The sequence below is a fragment of the Stegostoma tigrinum genome, chromosome 24 (assembly GCF_030684315.1).
Source record: "Stegostoma tigrinum isolate sSteTig4 chromosome 24, sSteTig4.hap1, whole genome shotgun sequence".
NCBI lineage: Eukaryota > Metazoa > Chordata > Chondrichthyes > Orectolobiformes > Stegostomatidae > Stegostoma > Stegostoma tigrinum.
In genome coordinates this window covers 44499064-44522750 of record NC_081377.1, presented here as the reverse complement: position 1 = coordinate 44522750, position 23687 = coordinate 44499064, and the positions used below count along the sequence as shown (strand labels likewise).

Genomic DNA, 23687 nt, shown 5'->3' with positions numbered 1-23687 from the left:
ATGTGCTACATTTTCATACTTCACTGACCTGGTCTTTGGAAAAACACATCTGTCATGATGCACAATGCTGCAGTACCTTTATAAATCCACCACAACTGTTGAATTTAAAGAGTATTGACAGTAGAAGTGGTGTGAGTTGCTTCTGTAAAACACAATATACTCAGGAATATTTCCATATTGGGCACACGAATGATACTAAGTTAAATTATCATGACGGTAAACAAGGGAAATGATAATTGTGCATTCTTATTTGACTTTGTCAAGTCTTTCCATATTAATGAATGATTTTTAGGAGCAATTAAAATTGATTTATATTCTTACATTTATGAAAGGTCATTTAACATTTGGCTACATTTTACTTGTGTCTAACTGCACACAGCCACTTGAGGTGGCATATAGTATGTGTTGGGGATAGCAAGAACTGCAGTTGCGGGAGTCAGACATAATGCAGTGTGAGCTGCAGGAGCACAACAGACCAGGCAGCATCAGGGGGGCAGGAAAGTTGACTTTTTGGGTTGGGACCTTTCTTCAGAAAAGGCCTTTTTTTCCATTGAAAACTTTACTTCTGCTACTAAAACACTGGGCTCCATTTCTTTGTGCAAAAAATCCCTGTAGATGTCATTTAGGGACTTAACATCGCTGAAGGCCATCTGTGTAAAATTTGGTCCTTGCGAGCAAAGCATACATTGGCCCTGAATGTGCTCATAACTTGACAGTAAGTGCTAGTTAATGAAACTTAGTAAGTGCTCACCTGCAGCTCCCAATCCTGGTGCTCATCCGCAACCCTGGAATTTGCCTGACAACCTGTAATTGAATGTCTGTGTGAGACAGGACCTCATCTGGAGTGACAGGCACAGGGATAAGTGCTCAGCCTTTAATCTGACCTTAGCTTTATGTGGGTTTGTGAAGCAGCTTGTCTTGGTAAATACCTCCCATCTACTCCAAGGAGAAACACAGAATGAGTCACTTGTGATATCAGTCACATCACCATAAGTGGATCCATTTAAATTCACAGGAAGGTAGAATCTTCCGGACTCTTCGAGGTGACCCTGGAGGTGTGGGTGTGGGTGGCAGTTTAGGTGGTTCGGAGAGAAGTTAGTTCCTGCCTCTGTCCACTTTTGCCACTGGAAGGGTCCCAGCGACATTTGCTACCTGTTGAACTGGGAGAGATCGTCAGCTAGGATGATTGAATTTGTCATGAATTGTCATTTCCTTCCATAATCTTTTATTTAAAAACAACTGCAATTGGTTTTGGAATCTTCTGGAACCAAACTTTTTTAAAAAATGAACAAAAAAAATCTGAGAAAGATGGCTGCTGAGTGTCACCCTCCTTGATCTGACTTTAAAGGGCAAAAGACCACCTTCAAGATGAAGAAATGTCAAAACTAAAGCAATATACACAAGTTCTGGCTATCTGCAATTAGAACAGAACCATCTGGAAAACAGAGCAGGTCAGGCAGCATCCATCAAGAGAATCATTACAATTCGATGACCTTTTATTGAATTCACAAGTGTTTATGCTCATCTCTTGAAATCATCTCAAGATGTTTCCTATCTTCAAACTTTCAGAACAAAAGATGACATTTGTCTCAGGCCCCCAGGGTAAAGATCAAAACACAAAGACTCAGCTTGTTGCAAAAAGCTTAAGCACAACTCCATACCTTGGGAGGGGATTATGAAGGACTACATAAATCAGCAGCCCCCACCCCGCATTTTAATAAAATGCTTTAGACGCTATCGGAGAACATAGGATGTCAACTGCACAGCGACAGTTTATAACATTTGTACTTACAGAGCTGGAGGCTGCAGCACTGTAAGTTCTCCGCAGCTGTTCCTTCTCAAGTCCATGAAAAGCCAACTCATGGTGTTGAGAAGACAGCTGACACGGTGACCTGCAGAAAGTCAACCTCTTCAAGAGAATCCTGCAACTGCCCTTGACTTTGATCATTAAATTCACCTAATATCACTTCAGTGTAAAGCAAATCTCTTGTTCACCAGGCTTGCATCATGTTTTTGTTTAGATAAGTCAATGTTAAAAATAATTAATTATTCCATTCTTTATAGCTTGTAAAAATTGCACTCAACTGTAACTTTGCCATATTTATGTATATGTATGTGCATACCTGTGTACATGTGTGTGTATATGAGTACATATGTGCAAGTGTGAGTGCATATGTATATATGTGTGTATATGTGTTATGTGTGTGTGTGCATGTGAATGTGTATGTGCATGAGTGCGTGTATATGTGTGTGCATTTTCGTGAATACCTGAGTGAGTGCAACAGCATTAGATTTTCCAGGTGAATGCATGAATAAGCAGTTCACTTTATTCAAACTCATAAAAACTTGCTGCTAGTTGTCAATTTGACCTCACGTTCGCAAGTTAAGAAATGAGCAATCTTCCTTTTCAAAGATGCTTCTGATAAGCAGGGTAAAGAATAGAAACAGGGGTTTCAGTCCTCCCTCATTCCTGTCCAGAACAGTATTGATCAATTGTGAAGAGTTTTATGAATGGTGCATGGGTCCCTACTGTATCTGCAGGAAGAGATCTACAGCAGGTACAGAAAATAATCAAGAAAGCTAATGAAATGCTACCATTTATATCTAGAGGACTGGAAGTACAAGGATGTCGAGGTTATACTGCAGTTCGACAAACCCCTGGTTAGACCCCACTGAGAGTACTGTAAGCAGATCTGGGCACTACCCATAATGAAGGATGCATTGACCTTGAAAGTAGTACAACGTAGATCTACGAGACTGACACCTGGACCTCAGGGGTTAAGTTATGAGGAGATATTACACAAACGAGGCTTGCCTTCTCTGGAATTTAATAGGCTAAGAGGTGCTTTGATTGAAGTCTTCAAAATCCTGGCCATGAATGCAGGATCAGTTGTTAATTTCTAATCTAAGAGAGATAATTTTTTTGTTAAGCAAAGGTATGAAGGGATATGGGCCAAAGACAGGTATATGGAGTGTGGCTACAAATCAACCAGGATCTCACTAAATGGCAGAGTGTGCTGGAAGAGCTGAATGGCCTATTCCTGTTCCCGTGTTCTGAGGACATCCGATACTTGAAACCTGTAAGGATATGTAGAAATCACCAAGACCAAATAGCAAGGTTATTGTCTGGTTATTTTGTGGCCTTGTTGTTGAGTAAATATTGTGATGATGAATATATGCAATAGCCAAACAATGAACTTCCTACTTGCTACATGTCAAATACAGGATGGCCTATTTGGAGGAGTGTCCAGGTCGACAGTGACATTAGCAACTGGAAATGACCATGACCATTAAGTCTATCTGGACATGGTCTGGGTGCAGGTTAAAAAATAACTTTATACAATTATACAGGGATGTAAAGCAGCTGGTCTCTGAATAATAGCTTGAGGTTATTCTCAGCACAAGAGTTGTTTGGGAGAATTCTTATATATTTGTAGTTTCAGAACTTTTCAAAGTGGCAGAGACTAGAACTCAAAATGAAGAGTACGAGGCTTATGGTGACTGTAGTAAATGTGTAATATAAACAAAAGGGAACTTTTACTTTTATTGCTTCAATAGATCATTTCACAACTGTGACAGGGCCCACGACGTGGTAATGGGGTGGGGTTACATGTCGACTAGTTTCAGGTTAGCTACTAGTTTGTTACCTTGTACTGGGATTAGCTGTACATATTGCTGTAAGAAAGTTACTCTTGAGCAGTAATCACGATACAGCTTTGGTCCTGCAATGTGCTGCTGGTATTTCAATATTATTGCTTTTCTGTTCCTACAGATGGGTTTTGCTTCTTGTGTCAGATTCATGTTAGAACTAACTGACACTGTTGTACATACAGTTTTGCATGATTTTGTAGGTGCTGAAACTGCTTCTGTACGGATGGCAACTCCATGACTCCATACTTTGGGATATTCAAAGTTTGCACCTTGAATGCAATTCCAATTATTCTCTCCTTTTTGTGGCTCTTGAGCTGGAGGAAGTCAGGTTTTGATGCCTACAAGTCACCTAGGTTTCCAATGGCCAATCTTGTGGAAAGCAAATGACACAGAAGGAATCCCATTTTGACTCTTTCCTGTGTGGTGAGATCCACAAGAGCAATTGCTAGTAGCTTACACAGCACTTTGAAGAACAGCAGAAAAGTCCATGTGACTACAGAAGCAGCCTTGCATATGCATTCCATCTTTGTGTTGCTGGTGTTCCTGGGAGTTGGTGCTGCAGCAGACCTGCTCAGGCCTTTCTTGCCCTGCTCTTTTCAAGTACAGCTTGCACTTTTAGAGATTGATGGATGCCCAAAGCAGTCAGGGTGGAAAAATGGATGTGGAGTAAGAAAATATTGAAACAAATACCTAGGAATGAAAGCATCCAAACAAAATACTGCAAAATAACAATTCAAATAAACCCTTGAAAGAACTCAATTCCATTATCTCTGCATAACATCTACTATCCTCTGGTTGAATAAATCAATGATAACTGTATCAGTTCTTTTATTTTTACACAACTAAATTAATCATTTATTTGCAAGGCCTTTCTTAGGAGACAGAGTGTAATGAAAAATTAGTGGACATCAAGTGCAGCTGAAGGCCAAGAAACAATGATTGACAAACAAATGGTCTCTTTATGTGTGCTTGTGTCTTGATTATTGATTTTATTTCTCTGATTAAAAGGCAAACTATAATAAAATAAAAGAAAGGAAGATATTAACGCCACAATCTTTCCCATATTCCTTGTTACACTTGTCACTTTGTTTTTCCTTTAAGTTTTTGCTAAGATCTGATTTCTTGGCGAAACTCTACAGAATTGAATATCTCAACAATCTCAAGTTGCCCAAATCTGATATTTCAGCCCTTCACGAAAATGGGTTTCTTGGAACACAAAACAGGAGTCAGGAATGAAAAATAGCTGTGATTTCTATCGAAGATCTCGGCCTGAATATTAACTGCCTTACCTTGTGGAGACTGGACAGGAGCGGTTAACTGATCGCCAGTGACTTACCTCTTTAATGCCATGGCCTGCCCTCTATGCCACACTTCCTATCTCCTCATTCAACGCTCAGAAGCACGCACCAGAAACAGCAGCGGCCGAAAATTGATCAGCAAAAGAAAAGTATTCTGGAAGGCAGAAATCTGAAATAAAAACAAAGTGCATGAAATACTCAGAGGCCTGGCAGCAGAGAAAGAGAAAGTTAACATTTCATGAGTGAAATTTCATCAATATTTGACCAATTGGGCGAAACTGTAGCTGTGTGAACAGAAACCAGTTCACTGAGGTTAAGCCACACATTGATAACTGAATGTTAAAGGATCTTGGCTTACTATTCTTTTTTTATTCACACTTGGAATGTGGGCATTCCTGGCTAGGCCAGCATTTATTGCCCATCCCTAGTTGCACGCTATGCGAGGTGGTGGTGAGCTGCCTTCTTGAACTGCTGCAGTCCACATGCTGTAGGTTGATCCACAATGCCCTTAGGAAGGAAGTTCCAGAATTTTGATTCAGTGACAGTGAAGGAACAATGATATAATTTCAAGTCAGGGTGGTGAATGGCTTGGATGGAAACTTGCAGGTGATGGCATTCCTGTGTTTCTGCTACCCTTGGCCTTCTGGATGGAAGTGGTGATTGGAAGTGGTTGTATATTTGGAAGGTGCTGTCTAAAAGCCTTGCTCATGAAGGCATATCCTAGTCGCATTATCATTAGACTATTATTCCAGAAGCTGAACAAATGTTCTGGGGACCCAGGTTGAAATCCCACCACTACAAATGGTAGAATTTCATTCAATTAAAAATATCTGGAATTAAGAATTTGTTGATGGCCATGTAATCAAGAAGCCTATAGGAATGTTATGATTTATTGTGTGAGGAATTGCACACAAAAGTCAGGATGTTATACTCCAGTTGTGCAGGGCATTGGTAAGACTGCGCCTTGAATACTGAATGCAGTTCTTGTCTCATTTAAGGAAGGATGTAGATGGTGGTTCAGAGAGGGTTTACAATATTGACACCTGAGTTGAGTAGATTGTCTTATGAGGAAGGATTGGACAGACCGGACTTATTTCCACTGGAATTTAAGGGTTGCGGGGCTGACATGATTGAATTGTGTAAGATCCTAGATGGTCTTGACAAAGTGGGCATGGAAATAATTGCTCCTTTTGTGGATCAGTCCAGAACTATGCTCTCCATTAACATTAGAGTTTGTCCTTCCAGGATAGAAGTGAGGAGGAATTTTTTTCTCAGAAAGCTACGTGAACTTTGGGACTCTTTTCACTAGAAGGTGGTAGAAGAATATCATTGAGTTTATCTAAGGCAGAAGTAGATATATTCTTATTAGATTGGGGATCAAAAGTTATTGGGGTGGATGGGAATGTGGAATTCTGAAACACAAACAGATCAGCCATGGTCTCATCAAGTGGCAGAGCAAACTTCAAGAACCAAATGGTTTACTTCTGTCCATATGGATTAGCCTTTGAAGAGAGGTCAAGAAATTACGCCCAGTTTTAACGTCTTCTCCCTCTGTGACAATTTTAAATGGATAACCATTCAGTCTCAGCTCTGGGTCAAGATGAAACAATCTTTGTTTATTCTCCCTGTGAAAACCTGACATGAATTTTAATTAAATATTAGTTCCACTTCTGGTCTTCCTTGATCCAGTGGCAATACCGATGGAGATTTAGTTACTTCATTCTTGTTGTCAACAAAGTCCAGAGAAACTGGTACTTTTCTCCTTGAAAGGCAGTGAGTGAGGTAATGGACAGGGTGACCGTAGTAAACATTGAAAATTATGTTAAGCCAAACTACAAGGTTGTGAGAAAGACAGCTCAATTTTTAAATAGGCAAAGTCAAATTTATCACCCATTTAAGAATTAGTGTTCTGCAACTGGCATAAAATTCTGTCTAGAATAGTAAAGTGGCATTATTGAGGCAACAGTTGGATGAACTGTAAAACCTTTGTTAGTGAGTTAGCAGTTAGAATCAATCCTGAGAGATTGGATTAATTGTCACTTAGAAAGGCACGGACTAGTCAGGGATAGCCGTCATGGCTTTCTTAAGAGAAGGTCATGCTTTACAAATTTGAATTCTTTGAGGATGTGACAAGGAAGACCGATGATGGTAGATCTTTTAACTAATTTGTGGGAAATGGGCATCACCAGCTGGGCCAACATATATTACCCATCCTTGTTGCCCCTTCGGAGGGTGGTGGTGAGCTGCCTTCTTGAACCACTGTAGTCCACCTGCTGTGGGTTGACCCACAATGCTATTTGGGAGGGAATTCCAGGATTTTTGCCAGGAATAATGAAGGAACAGCGATATATCTCCAAGTGAGGGTGATGAGTGGCTTGGAAGGGAACTTGAAGGTGATGGTGCTCCCATATATCTGCTGCCCTTGATCTTATAAATGGACATGGTCATAGGTTTGGAAGGGGCTGTCTGCAGACCTTTGGTGAATTTCTGCAGTGCATCTTGTAGATAGTACACACTGTTGCTGTTGAACGTCGGTGGTGGAGGGAGTGGATGCTTATGGATATAGTGCCAAATGAGCGGGCTGCTTCGTCCTGTGCAGTGGATATTGTCTATGTAGTAAGGCATTTGGCAAGATCCTACATGGCAGACTGATTAAAAGAATAAAAACCGATGGAATACAGGGCAATGTGTTGGATTGGATCTGAAGTTGGCTTAGTAACAGGAAACAAAGTTTAGTGGATGATGGCCATTTTAAATGGAAAGCTGTTTCAAGTGGTGTTCCACAGGGCTCAGTGTTGGGACCTTTGCTGTTTGTTTCATAAGTGATGGTTTGTACTTGAACATGTGGGCACAATTGGGAATTTTGCAAATGACACAAAAATTAGCCATTTCGTCTTTAGTGTAGAGGACAGCTGTAAGCTCCAGAGTGATATAAATGAGTTGGTAGAGTGGGCAGGAAAGTATCAGATGGAGTTTAGCTCTGATAAGTGTGAGGTAAAGCCCCTAGGAAGGTCAAACAGTAAAAGTAAAATATCTGGGCATATACTGAGAGGGGTAAATGAAGTGAGATATCTTGGCATGCAGGGACACAGGTCCTTAAAAGTAGCACTACAGGTAGATAAGGTTGTAAAGAAGGCTCTCCTTCATTGGCAGAGGTATTGAATACAACAGAGAGATATAATGATGAATCTATAAAAGCTACTGATGAGGCCACAATTGGAGTACTGTGTGCATTTCTGATCACCACGTTACAGGAAGGACATAACTGCTTTGGAGAGAGTGCAGAGAAAATTTACGGGAATGTTGCCATGATTGGAGAGTAGTGACTACAAGGAGAGATTGGAGGCTAGGATTGTTTTCCTTGGAACAGAGAAGGCTGAGGGGTGACATGATTGTGGAATACAAAATTGTGAGAGGGAGAGAGGGAGAGGAGGACACCTATTTCCCTTGGCAGGGAGTTCAAAATCCAAGGGTCATAGATTCAAGCTCAATGACAGAAGGATTAGAGGGACGTGAGGAAAAATCTTTACTCAGAGGGTGGTGGTGTTGGCTGAGTTGGCGGTAGAGACAGAGACCCTAAAGTCTTTTAAAAAGTACCTGGATCTGTACCATAAGTGGTGTAACCTGCAGGGCTATGGGCCATGTGCAGGAAGGAGGGATTAGAAAGAGCATCTGGGTGGTTTTTGGTCAGCATAGACAAGATAGAGCTATATCAGTTCTACGGTTCTAATGTAATCTGTTGTCTAATGCAACAGTGCACAATGGGTTCCTCTGACACAGATTGGACTTTCTAAGGCTAATTTTCTGACGAGCAGCTTTAAAAGATGAGTTTGGAGAGAGGACTAGCTGGGAGGAACAGTTACAAGAATCTCCCTTCACAAATATATTTGGTTACATATGATTATATGGAAATTACAATGAATACAGCTTTAAAAAGGCACTAAAACAGAAGATGCTGGAAAAGCTCAGCAAATTTCGTAGCATCTGTGGCGAGAAGTCAGAGTTAATGTTTCAGGTCCAGGGACATTTCCCCAGAACTCCTCAAAACTCTTTTTTTTATTTTAAAACATGCACCCCTTTCTAAAATGTAGTCCATTCTACTGGAACTTCAAGGCAGGCTTATATGAAGAGTTGACATTGATTCTCATTGCTGCTTCTAATCAGTTCACTGTTGTTATAAACCATATTCACACTGCACACAGATATAAAACTAATTGCAATGCAATTTTTCCTGAACTTGGATTATTTGTGTTTCCTGATACCTTGACAAGGGGCTAAGGGTGCAGATGAACAAAGCCTTTCAGCAAGCTATCATTAACACAAATGAAACAGAATTCTCATTGGAGCTCTGGTCTATTGCGTTCTTTTAATTGAGAATTATGTAAATTGGGCCCTCTGCACACATTTTCAGTAACCAGAAGAAACATTGCTATTTGTGGGATCTAAGCAAGATTTCTGTTTCTTATAAATGACTTAAAATACTCTTTGTCGAAGTTCTTTTTCTAAAAATCACTTTTGGACTTGCCACTGCTCCAGCAAAACAAATAGTAATAATTACTGACTAATGACTTTACTATGCAAATGGTTCCAAAAGAAGGGCCCTTTGCTTTTCCCCCTATTAGAGTTTGTGTGCTTCAACCTTTTACAACTGGAGACCCTATATATCTGGACAATAAAATGTGAGGCTGGATGAACACAGCAGGCCAAGCAGCATCCCAGGAGCACAAAAGCTGACGTTTCGGGCCTAGACCCTTCATCAGAGCCCTGATGAAGGGTCTAGGCCCGAAACATCAGCTTTTGTGCTCCTGGGATGCTGCTTGGCCTGCTGTGTTCATCCAGCCTCACATGTTATTGTCTTGGAATTCTCCAGCATCTGCAGTTCCCATTATCTCTGACCCTATATACCTGCCTCACTTTGTAGGCTGCTTGTGATTGAGAAAAATTACAAGCCATTAGATAAAGTGACAGCGCTGGATGACTTAATGTTGAAGCTGCTTTAAGCTCACCCAAAGTGATGATGTCACACTATCTTTGAGTGAAGAAGAAGCAATTCAGCATAAAGTTGCGATGGAGACAGATGGTTCATCTCCGGCTCTGATAGTCCTAGTAATTACATCAAGCTAGTCAGTGTCACTTATACCTACTGCTATCATGCATTAAACTACAACTTATTGTTAAGACAAGTGGTTCTTCTCATTAATATCCAATAATTGTTTATGCTTTATAACAGATTACTGGTAGCATGGTAGTAGTGTCACTACTTCTGAGCCAGTTGTCCCAGGTCTAAGTCTCACCTGCTCCAGTGGTGAGTTATATAACCTCTGAGGAGGTTGATTAGAAATTATCTAGAAAGGAGAAATGAGGGCTCCTGTAGCACAATGGTCATGCTGCTAACTTTGTGCCAGAAACTTCCAGTTCAGCCCCATTTGCCCCAGATGTGTGTCGAAACAAGTTGATTAAAATTGCAACAATGTTATGGTTGGATGGCAGGCTGAACGTCCCTTTTGTTTGGGCCCTTGTGGTTCAGTGGTAGGGGCTCTGCCTCTAGTCCAGGAGGCTGGGGTTCAAGTCCCACCTGCTCCAGACGTGTGTACTATCATTTCTGAATGGATTGATCCAAAAATACCCAGAATTGGAGAATGGAGCAGAACTCTACCCCAGTGGTTGTTGTCACAATGTATGACACAGTTCACTTTCCATTCCACTACAAGGGGGTATGTGAAGGTGACGTTAGATGCAGTTGAGATGCCAAATGGGAGGGGTACTTACATTTGTTGACCATATTGCAATACACCTGATTCTCAGAGTCATTGAGCTAAAGGAACTGAATGTCAGATGGCCTGTGTAACTGACATCAAATGGGATATCCCTTACTTTGCATCCAGGACATGTCCAATTTCACCCCCAACTATTTTCCAAATAGACTCAAAGTGTGACAATGATCACTGTAACTCCAGCACTGTAATGTAAGTTTGAACTTTCTTATTCATTACATTAGCAAACATAAGCTGCAAAATGTCACTTCAGGTTTTAAATACAAAAAGAATTAATGTGGTAACTAGTTGAGTAGCAGACAATACTCAGGAAGCCTGACACCAACCAGGACAAAGCAGCCCCTTCTTGATTGGCGCCATATCCACAAGCATCCACTGCCTCTACCACCGATGCTCAGCAGCAGCAGTGTACTACCTACAAAATGTAAAGTAGAAATTCCCCAAATGTCCTTAGACAGCACCTTCCAAGCCCATGGCTACTTCCATCTAGAATGACAAAGGCAGCAAATATATGGGAATACGATCATATGCAGATTCACCACCAAGCCACTTACATCCTGATTTGGAAATATGTTGACATTCCTTCAGTATTACTGGGGGAAAATTTTGGAATTCCCTCCCTAAGGGCATTGTGGGTCTACCTACAAAACCTGGACTGCAGCAGTTTGAGAAGGCACTTTCTCAATAGGACAGCTAGGGATGAGCAATAAATGCTGAGCCAGCCAGTGACAGACACTTCACACAAGTGAATAAAAAAAAATCTTCATTCCACAGGTTTGTGTTCACAGCAACTCACTCAGGTGCAATGTGAACATCGCCTGCCTTTTGATGAAGCTGCTCAGTAGATTCAGAGGAGAGCAAAATGCAGTACAATTCTTTGTGATCCAACCTTAATAACCAACTGGTATTGTAGACTCTCTATTAGGATACTTTCACTTCTGGGACTCTTCAGGTATGGAGTACAAAGTGAACTCGTGGGCATTTCACATTTGATTGAAAATCTGTAAACATTGACATAAAGACTCATTATGCCACACAGCAATTGTGATCACAGATTGCCTGAACTCTGTAGTCAATGCATTCAACAGATCTATTTATGGTATTCCTGACCGTATTATCTCCAAAACATTCATATGCTGATTTGATGATACATCCAGGGGCAATCTTTAAAAATTCATTAAAACCATTTGACCTTCATCCACTTTCCTGTAATACAGCTATTGAACGGCTCAGAATTCACATTAACCTTTCAGTCACTTGCTTTTATAAAACATCCCTATGGTCTAAGTGGGAAAGAATGTGTAGTTAATAGAAACTTGGATAGTAGCAAAGCTAATTTAAATTTCTCTCCTTGTGTCATTGTTACCTCTTCTGTTCATTTTCTACTTGTGATTGTGAGGAGTGCTTTGAAATGTATGACACAATCCACAATCCATTCCAAACCAAGAATTAAGTTGCAAAAGTCAAAAGTAGCAACTGTTATCAGGCCTGGTGTCATTTATGCTGTCATGCCCAATATTTAGGAATCAACATTGGGCTGAAGATATAGTTTTGGTTTTCTTCATCTATATTTTGCGCAGTTCTCAAAGGTGTAGGACGCGCCGTTAAATATAGTAGCCACTAATGCCAGCATTTTAGTATGACTCCAAACTCCAGTTTTACACTTATGTATGTGGCCGGCTGGATTCTTTCTAAAGTATCATCACTCAGACCAGATATTATTAAAAGTTCAGCCCAATATATACATGTTCTTCAATTTCAAAAGGAGATTTATCTTTGGTCCTTTTACTGACCAGCTGCCAATCTTTTGCATCAGTCTCCAGGTTACTAACTGTGTTTAGATATGGGAGATTTATTGCAAACTGTGACTTAGTAAATGCGTCTGCTATTTTAACATGAGGCATTTGCTGTGAATCTGCTGCAGATCATAATAAATGAACTTTTCAGCCATGATTTAAAGGGGACTTAAAATACAATGACAGATTCTTGGAAATGTGTGCATCAGTAAGTCAAAAGATGGATATAAATTTGTGAAATGGCAGCGTAAGAATGACCCAGGTCATTTTGCTGTCAGTTGATGAAGGACATTTCCTGACAATATTGTGTTTCATGCTTCACAGATGCTGCTGCAGGGCAGGGGTAGTTCTCTATTGTGCATGAGTATGGCCCTTTGAGTGTTGCCGTCAATGGTTGACTCCCAATCTATCGCTGAAAGCAGAGCATTTGTGCAAATGGAACTGCTTTCTAATGTGTGACAAGCAATGGATTGTTACTTAGGATGAGATCCTTTCTTTTATTTTGTCTTCAGCTTGAATAATAGTTACCAGATAAATTATTCTGAGGCATTTCACAATGTTCTCAGTGTTTTAGCAGTAAAATGGAGATTGATGAGTGAGTCTAATGGGATGAATATTTTCAATTATTTACTATACACCCATCGTGCATTTTATTAATAGTGCCTATCCCAATGAAATTTTTGCATCCTTTAATATTTTATACAGGAATACATGCAGGTAAATAATACATTTAAAGTGCTTTTTCAAAAAAATAAGGAATTTAAGTTACAAAATGATTTCTTATTTATAACAATGAAGGTATTACATGCTGCTGTGAAACTTTAGATTGTGATAGCTGGAACAGCCAAAACTTCAAGGGTAAGTGAATAATTAGGAGATTATCTCCTGTGGAGAGATAAGGTCTGGGACCTTAAAACTAGATGTTTAAAGGAACTGAAATAGAATGCTGGAGAATCTGAGATAACAAGGTGTAGAGCTGGAGGAAAACAGCAGGCCAAACAGCATCAGCGGAGCAGGAAAGCTGACGTTTCGGGTCTATACCCTACTTCAGAAAAAGGGTCTTGGCCTGAAACGTCAGCCTTACTGCTCCTCTGATGCTGCTTGGCCTGCTGTGTTCACCGAGCTCCACACCTGGTTATCTCTGTGTAAAAGAAATGCCCATTTCTTTGGAACCAAATGGGAGCCCTGCTGTCAAGGATCAATGGAGCTTCTTGTTTTGGTTGTGCAGACATGAATGAGAGCTATTTAGGCTGCATTAATTCTCTGCTTTTTTTTTACTCTTGTGGCCTGGCAAATCACAGTCACCTTCTACCATTCTGAAACAGCATGCCAGAGAATAATGAGTGCTCCATAGGCAACATAAAAATGACAAGTGTATTTAATAGCTGCAATGCCTCCATTGAATTGAACTAATTCAGTGTTGCGTGTTAGGCCTGACAGATCTATTTTACTTAAAATCAAGCCCCATGATTGCTAGAATTATCACAAAAGATAACAATTTTGTGAAGTTACATCCAGGCTGACAAAAATCCAGGTTTTAAATTTAACAAGAATTGCTATTTATTCCAAAAAATAGATTCTAGCTACACGTGAACAAGAATGAACTGTGAATATATAATTCTGCTAGTTTAAAGTCTAACTTCCTTATAAGCCTTCCCCTACACACATATCCAAACTGATTGAAAATAACATTGGTGTTGTTGGTGGAGAGAGAAACTGGGGAGGCAGTTTAACAGCCCCTATTCACTGTGATACTTTTTACTTGCCAGAATTTGCTGATCTTCAGTTGTCTTCTCCAGGTACTTAACACTTCCTTGCAAGAGGCACAGGGTGAATAGTTCACAAATTCTAAAGCCCCTAACTTATTGGATAAAAGCCATTGCATATAGCAACGTTGAGGAAAATTATACTCATATTTTCTTCAAACTGTAGCATTCTTTTATAATGTAGAGTGAGAGACACCATCTCTCCTCAAGAGATCTAAAGGTTTATGGCCATATAGTTCGCACCCACAAGCTGTCCAACTACCTGGGAGCCAATCACATAGTTGTTTGCAGACAGAATGTTTTTGTCATTGCTGACTGGTCACCACTCCACAGTCCAATCAGCTGCTTATTTCCAGCTAAATCTTCCTTTTGTACATGCCCTAGTGCCAAATAACCTTACCCTCTGGGTACACAAACAGCATTATAAACACGGAACAAAAAAAGAAATTGCTGGAAAAGCTCAACAGGCCTGCAGCATTCGTGGAGAAAAATCGGTATTGATGTTTCAGGTCCGGTGACCCTCCCTCACAACAACATCTGCAGTTCTTTCAGTTTTTATTTAGCAATATAAACATAACTTACAGTAAGTGTTTCAGGAAGGGTTACTTGACCTGAAACATAAACTCTGATTTTGTCCCACAGATGCTGCCAAACCTGCTGAGCTTTTCCAGCAATTTCTGTTTTTGTTACAACAAAAGTTGGCAGCTTGCTTTTGAAACATACAGCAACCCTTCCACAATTCTCGTTTTTTTAAAGCAGTCAATTGTTTCTTTCAGTTTCAATCCTCAATCAAAAAAATATAAAATGATGTGGTCTTAGATGAGCTTAAGTAAATCAGATACCTATCCAGTAAGTGCAGTACAACCGATAGTCTCTTTGTATTTTCGTTCTATATTTTCCATTATTTTTATCTTTCTATAATACTCTGAAAAAGAATTTTTGGAATCAAGGAAACTGTGAACATTTCCATGCACATAACAATCCTCAGTTAATTATTGTGATGCCTGCAGGGCATGAGTTTAAAAGTAGGTGATAAATTGACCGCAACAATCTTCCTTTTCTTTCAATTCTTGCCTGTCAGCAACGCACCAGGGTTTCTAAACTATCCCTGTTACCCACAATGCACTTTTCAATCACTTTGGGGAAGAAATCGAGAAAGAGAAATGTGCTAATGTTAAGAAGAACCCTGTGGCTTGATTTGAAATCTTAATTTGATAATAAGGTGGTTTTTATAAATGCTTATTTCTGTTAACAGCAAAAGCAATAGGATACAGCTGAAAACCAAGATTATGTGGAATGGAATCAGTCTGAATAATTGAACCCAATGGTTTTATGCAGCAGAGGAAGCAGACCTAGGCTATTGTTTTTTTTTCATAAGTCATTCACATGTTGCGGGCATCACTGGCTAGGCCAGCATTTCTTGCCCATCCTTAATTGCCCAGAGGGTCAACCTCAAGTCACATGTAAACCAGATCAGGTAAGGACAGCAGTGATAATGGGAACTGCAGATGCTGGAGAATCCAAGATAACAAAGTGTGGGGCTGGTTGAACACAGCAGGCCAAGCAGCATCTCAGGAGCACAAAAACTGACGTTTCAGGCCTAGACCCTTCATCAGATGGACCCAGGTACCCAGAACATTTCTTAAGTCTCTAAATTAATAGTCTAGTGCTAATGCCACTAAGCATCGTCTCCAGTTGGGCCATGTAGAGTATCTCAAAGTGGATGCAATGGTGTGTGAAGCTTTATTATTGGAATGCAATTCCCTGAGAATAGAATAATTTTAAAGACATGATGGAATTTTTTGTTTTACACATAGGGCGGCCATTGTGTGGAATGTACTTCCAGAGGAAGTGGTGGATGTGAGTATATTTACAACATTTAAATGATATTTGGATAAATCCATGAATAAGAAATGTTTGGAGGGATATGGGTCAAGCACAGACAGATGGGGCTAATTTGCTTTGGGATTATAGTTGGCATGGACTGGTGGACTGAAGGCTCTGTTTCAGTGGTGTACGACTCTGAGTCCAAGAGGATCAGTGATGTCTAGTGGGAGCACCAGCAACACTGTAGCCTTGCTTGTTGAAGCAAGGACTGATAGCAAGTTTCTTCACATTTCACCATCGGGTAATCTCTGACACGGTTTAGAGGCTTAAACAATCAGAGGGTGGTACAAAGAGAGAAGCTGTTTGTACCCACTGTGCCTGCGCTGGTCATTGAAAGGATTATCCAGCTGATGGCATTCCCTGCTCTTTCCTTTTAACCCTGCAATATTTCTTTTCAATAAATATATTCCCATTTGTAAGTTCCCTTTCAATTTGTGGCCATCATTTCTGGCATCTGTTAGTGCATTCAAGATCACCACAATCTGCTCCACAACTTCTGCAGAAATAAAATTCTTCCTCCCTGCCTTGGGCTTTATTTTTGTCCATTATCTTTAAGCTGTATCCCCAGTTACTGATCTTTCTGCCAATGAAAATAGTTTAATTTTGTAACAAACGAGTTAACCTGCACAATCAATTCCATAAACTAACCAAGTGGAGACCTGTATCTACCTATGAGAGTAAAACGAATCTCATGTTAATGTCATCTTGTTGCCAATAGTCTAATAGTAGATTTCTGTAGCATTTCACGATCCTGCTCCGAGCTTATAAATAAAATATTAAGACATAGAATTTGCTGCCGTAATGACAGCAAAATTGCCAGCTTTCACCGTCATTACTCCTCTGCAACTGGCAGCAATTCTAGTATTTAGTCATGTGCAGCTGGATGTGGAAGTCCAGAAGTTGCTGTTAGTAATTCTCTGCATACTCTCAACAAAGTTAATTTTTTTAAAAGAATCACTGAATTTCCGATAACTTCTTTTTTCACATTATTTGTCCTGCTGTAAAAATAACTCTTGGACAGGGTACATTGGGATGATTGTGACATTTCAGTTTTTAATGCCGTATTAAGTTCACAATTACTGCTGATCAACCTTCCTAATCTGGACTAATTTTAAAGTTGTACAAAAAAAATTAAATATAATCTATTTTAAGAAAAAAAGACTTGTTTTAAACAGTTTTACCTTAATCTGTGAGCATTGCTGAATCTTGATTTCACTCTCAAGAAAATAGTGTAGATTAATTAGCGCTCTTAAGTGCCTGGCTGCTTTCTATGATAATTTGTCAATGTAATACACTACTTACTACTGCATGATGACATGATTGCTGGAATATTGGAGATTCTTTGGTACCATATTCAAGCCAATGGTGGTATAGGGAAGTCTGCACCTCCGAGTTTGGTAAATCTTTATGGCAGCTTTCCTCTAGGTCAGCGATCAGCCCTCACTTCCTGCTATGAATGAAATCTACATATCTCTCAGACATTCCCTTTCAGATTGCTGTCAATGGGCTGCGCCTAGGCTAAACTCAATAGTCAAGTTGCAATAATGAATCCTCTACTGCATTTTGAGATTGTGCTTGGTGATGTTAATATCTCAGTGTGCCATCCAGCTGGAATGTGACTGTCAGGAAACTTGCAACTTTTGGCGTTGCCTGCTCAGCCTATCAGTGACCATGTAAAATCCTGCTGTATTTACTTCTCAAGGTTTGAGGCAAACCAAGTAAACAGTTATTTAGATGAGAGATAATGGGAACTGCAGATGCTGGAGAATCCAAGATAACAAGGTGTGGGGCTGGATGAACACAGCAGGCCAAGCAGCATCTCAGGAGCATAAAAGCTGATGTTTTGGCCCAAAAACTTCCAAGATGCTGCTTGGCCTGCTGTGTTCATCCAGCCCCACACTTTGTTATCTAAACAGTTATTTATTTGTCAAGAATTCTTGGAGGAAGGGTTTGTGTGGGAGGTGGGAGATGCATACTCTGTCCAACAAAGTGGCAAGAATTCTGCTCTATGCTTTTAATTCATTTTCAAGTTTACACTTTAAAAATGAAGAATGTGTGAGTTAAACAAAGCCACTCCCCCATGTTTGCTGCTTTAGTTGTGGTTTCAGTGACACAGGGTAGTTCAGTTTGTATTATTATCTTACTTGTATGGGACCTTATCCGATGCGTATGAAACTCTGCATGTCCCAGCCAGACCAACCAGAACGCTTAGCAGACATAGAAGTAAGTGACCATATCGCTTGGTTCTCTCTTTACTCCATTTTCCTCACTTGTTTGACCCCACTCTACAGTTCTGTTTTTATTTCTGTGGTTTTCCCGCTGTATGAAGACAGCTGTGGTCAACAGGTCTGAACTTTATGTTGCTCGGTGTGGTAAAGATCGGCTGTGGATTGGGTGTGAGCCAGTCAGAAGAGTTGAACAGGCTTTCAAACGTGTTCCGAGAATGCTGTCCATCAAACTATGTTCTCAGTTTCTATAACATTTTCTTCTCTAAAAATATCCACGTTGCACAGCAGAAAAATTAAACTGTTAACCATTCATAATGGCCGCTCACCCATGGTCAGCATCCGTGGCTGACCGGGGCTAGGTATCAGTGTGTAATCCGCTAAATTCTGAGGAAGGGTCACCGGACCCGAAACGTTAACTCTGTTTCCTCTTCCACAGATGCTGCCAGACCTGTTGAGCTTTTCCAGCAACTTTGTTTTTGTAATCAGCTCAGGTTCATTTTTGTCTCGGGATTATTAGATTCCGCGTGGACCCGAGACTTGCTGGGTTTCTGCATGGTTAGGCAAGGAAGTGGCGAATTAGACCAAAGCAACCAGCGCTCCTTTCTCAGGCTCTGCACTTGGGTTAACGTCATGTTACGGTTTCCAGTTGGTTTATGTTGTTTCTTGTGACCTTCGTGGAAAACGTCAGTGCAGGAATCAGAAAATATTGCGGTTTCTGAAACCTTGATCCTGGAAAGATAAAGTCTATTTTACTTCCCTTTCTCCCCTCTCAGCCGAACAGAATTAATCTTGTCCAGCAAACATCAGCGGTTGCCACTTTCACATATTCTTGGAGTGATGCATTTTATAGTTTAAAAATGTTTATTATTCTGATCTTTTGCCACTCAGCATCTCCTACCGTTAGGGAAGTGTACGCTTTTGCGGAGCGTTCGAAAAGAACGAATTTACGATTTCACCACATTCCATACATTGAGGAAATCTTGTTTCACCATTTTGTATAACTTAAGTCAGAACTTGAGATACGGTTTTCAGACAGGAGGACCAGAATTGTGACTATTCTTTGTGCACACCTCAGTTTACTTTCAACAAGGCTTGAAAGAATTCTCTCTGATGAAGGGTCTAGGCCCGAAACGTCAGCTTTTGTGCTCCTGAGATGCTGCTTGGCCTGCTGTGTTCATCCAGCTTCACACTTTGTTATCTTCAAAGAATTCTGTATTGTGTTTGTAACCGAGACTGATTAAACATTGCAACGTCTTCATTTCATGGCCCAGGTACAAGCGTTCTGACAAATACAAGATCGAATTTCCTCCCACAATTGGCATCTTAACATTTAAGTGAAATCTATAGCTAAGCCCATGATGAGGGAGGAGGAAACACGCTGATATGGTTGGCTGCATTTGAGTGAAGGGATGCTGTTCAGGAACGTAATCACCATCATAGGCCAGTTGGCTTTCTGTGTTAATTCATCATGTAAAAACATACACACACATTCAAAGTTCTGGACAATTTTTACATTTTGTGCTTTCATATATCCTATTTAATCTTTCTGCATCCCAAGCATCAGTATCTCACACATTTCTGCTACTTTCTTAATTCTTCACTGATCTGACCGGGCGGCACGGTGGCTCAGCGGTTAGCACTGCAGCCTCACAGCACCAGGGACCCGGGTTCCATTCCAGCCTCGGGTGACTTTCTGTGTGGAGTTTGCACATTCTCCCTGTGTCTGCGTGGGTTTCCTCTGGGTGCTCTGGTTTCCTCCCACAGTCCAAAGATGTGCAGGCTAGGTGGATTGGCTGTGCTAAGTTGCCCGTAGTGTTCAGGGTATGTAGGTTATAGGGGGATGGGTCTGGGTGGGATGCTCAGTGTGGACTTGTTGGGCCGAAGGGCCTGTTTCCACACTGTTGGTAATCTAAACTAATCTATCTAAACTGACCCTTCAGAAGGAAATGCTATGTAACTGCAGGATTACTCTAATTATCATTAAGGTGGTAGTGTAATAGTAATGCCACTGGACTAGTAATCTAGAGACATAGGCTGATGTTCTCATAGAAACCCTACACTGAGGAAGCAGGTGATTCAGACCATTGAGTCCGCATTGAAGAATATCCCACCCAGACTCAAGACACAACCCTGCATTTCCCATGGTTAACTGATCTAGCCTGCACGTCCCTGAACACTACAGGCAGTTTAGCACGGCCCATCCGCCTAACCTGCACAAATTTGGACTGTGGAAGGAAACTGGAGCACCCAGAGGAAAGCCACATGAGACATGGGGAGAATTGGCAAACTCCAGAGAGACAGTTGCTCAAGGATGGATTCAAACCCAGGTCTGCCATGCTGTGAGGGAGAATGCTATCCACTGAGTTATCATGGTGCGCCCCTTTTCTGGGGATAAAATATGAATTCAATTAAAATATACTTGGATAAGAAGATCGCCTAGTCTCAATCATGCAGACACTGTCAACTGATATAAACATCCATGAGGGGACCCTTTTGAAAAAGAAACCTGCTGTCCTTACCTTGGCTGGACAGGTCTATATGTGACTCCAAGAATGTGATTGTCTTTTAACTGCTCAATTGGCAATAAAAGTTAGCCTAACCAGTGATGCCCATATCCCACGAATGAATAAACAAACAAGAATATGTTTCCTGAGTCCTTACTGGCATCAAGTTTCATTCATCGATTACCCCTATGATTTACATTCTCTTTCCATCAAGCAATGCATCAATTTTAAAATCCCCAACCTCATGCTTATTTTCAAATCCATCCACGTTGTCAACCCCTCTGTGTCTCTGTCACCTCCTCCAGTCCCTCCAAGAAACTTGCACTCCTCTAATTTTGGCATCTTGACCATCCCCCAATTCAACTGGCCCAACGCAAGGGCCCTGACCTGTGTTGCTGGGGCTTGTAAACTTCCTCCCTAAGCTACTGCACCTTTCTACAACCTATTTTCCTTTGACACATTCCTCAAAAGCTGGCTCAGCTTTTGGAGGTCTGTCGTAATTATGCCTTATTAGCCTCATATCAAAGTCTGCTTTATAATGCTCCTTCAAACATTTTATTCCATCAAACACTCTGTATAAATACAAGAGATGGTAGGAACTGTAGATACTGGAGGATCTGACATAACAAGGTGTAGAGCTGGATGAACAAGCAGGGGATAGGTGGGTGGAAGGACAGCTTAGGGAGGTGGGGACAAGCTGGGCTGGTTTTGGGATGTGGTAAGGGGAGGGGAGGAGGAGGGCCGTCTCTGCATCGGGGAAACCAAGTGGAGGCTTGGGGACCACTTTGCAGAACACCTACGCTCGGTTCGCACTAAACAACTGCACCTCCAAGTCGCGAACCATTTCAACTCCCCCTCCCATTCATCAGATGACATGTCCATCCTGGACCTCCTGCAGTGCCACAACAATGCCACCCTGAAGGTTGCAGGAACAGCAACTCACATTCCGCTTGGGAACCCTGCAGCCCAATGGTATCAATGTGGACTTCACAAACTTCAAAATCTCCCCTTCCCCCACTGCATCCCAAAACCAGCCTAGCTCATCCCTGCCTTCCTAACCTGTCCTTCCTCCCAACTATCCCCACCCCCCACTGCAGGCCCCACCTCCATCTCCTACCTACTACACTCGCCCCTTGACCTGTCCGTCCTCCATGGACTGACCTATCCACTCCCTACCTCCCCACATACACTGACCTTTACTGACTCCATCCCCACCTCTTTGACCAGTCTGTCTCCTCTCCACCTATCTTCTCCTCTATCCATCTTCTATCTGCCTCCCCCTCTCACCCTATTTATTTCAGAACCCCCTTCCCCTCTCCCATTTCTGAAGAAGGGTCTAGGCCCAAAACATCAGCTTTCCTGCTCCTATGATGCTGCTTGGCCTGCTGTGTTCATCCAGCTCTACACCTTGTTATCTCTGTATAAATACGAGATGTTCTGGCAATTAAACATGGAAACCATGACGACATGACCTCACGAGACTGAGCCATTCTCTAGGTTAACATGAATGGCCTTTCATTCTGAATGTAAACGAGAAAATTATAGGGTAGGCATCATATTTTGAATGCTCTTCCATTGAAACTGACAGACAGTATTAATGAACTAGTGCCTGTAGATTGGGTTTGTACCATTACTGCTGCTGTTCCCACTGTGTAAATATATAGGCTAAAAGCCACTTTATTGTCCATGGAAGAAAAGATCTGGTTCGAGCTGAGATGGAGCTGAGTAGGAAAAGTACTATGTTTCATCACATGTTCACATGGCTGGCTATGTTACCATGACAGCAACTGTAATCAGATGGTATATGCTGTACTTTGACTAAAGCTTGATGTCAGATTGGTATTAGACCCAGGTGGCTGTTTATTAATATAAATGAGTTCTGATGGTTTTAGCTGGTGTGACGTAGTTGTTTTCTTGTCTTGTCATAAACTGATGCAAATGCCAGGAATGGAAGTGTCCTGCTGGCGAAGCTCATGCTGTGAAAGGAGGAGCAAACTATTGATGTTGCTTGATATTAGAATTCTTTTGAATAATGAATCTGAGCTAATCTTTTTAGTCTTACAGATTCTGTATTGTGTTTTGATTTTAGGGTTAGGATTAGAGTATCACGGAATTACAAAGACATTATGCATCTAATCTGTAGCCTTTTCCTAACATATTAAATTGTGCAAAAGCTGTGTATTGCCAGTTTGATATTTCTAGCTTACATTTGTCAAGGTAATTCTCCATGGTATTACACATAATTTACCAAGCCAGTAGCAGTACATTTCAACAATGAAAATGATTTGAACTGGAATGAATGAGCAGAAAATATAGAGCTTGTGGACCATTCGGATCTTACAAGGATGGTAACAGTCCATTTACTTCTGAATCCAATCAATTTTTGAACATCTATGACAAGCTACAGTTGCTGCTTTTTAAAACTGAAACCTTTTAAATCTCCTCAGTGATAATGGTAGCAAACCCACTTTGTGCAGACTTGACAGTGTTACTTAGTTGGTGTTTATATTTACGTGACTACTCCTTTAGCATAAACCAGTTAATGATGCAATCATTAGATTTTAAAAAATTACTTCATTGTGTATTCTTCATTCAATCTAGGGTAGGGAGACAGGAAAAGGGAAAGGTGAAAGTTTGTGTGGGGTAGGGAGACAGGAAAAGGGAAAGGTGGAAATTTGTGTGGGGTAGGGAGACAGGAAAAGGGAAAGGAGGAAGTTTGTGTGGGGTAGGGAGACAGGAACAGGGAAAGGAGGAAGTTTGTGTGGGGTAGGGAGACAGGAAAA

At 41.0% G+C, this 23687-nt stretch overlaps 1 protein-coding gene across 2 annotated transcripts in view; it reads left to right on the top strand.

The window, feature by feature from the left end:
• The window catches only part of LOC125464943 (proto-oncogene tyrosine-protein kinase Yrk-like), a 310765-nt gene that overhangs the window by 15659 nt on the left and 271419 nt on the right, over positions 1-23687 (top strand). The window contains exon 2 of one of the 2 annotated variants that reach the window (XM_048557894.2): positions 16103-16145. The exons of the other annotated variant lie outside the window; for it this stretch is intronic. The gene's annotated coding sequence lies outside the window, so the exon portion shown is untranslated. The remainder of the gene's footprint in view (positions 1-16102; positions 16146-23687) is intronic. 2 annotated transcript variants of the gene reach the window in all.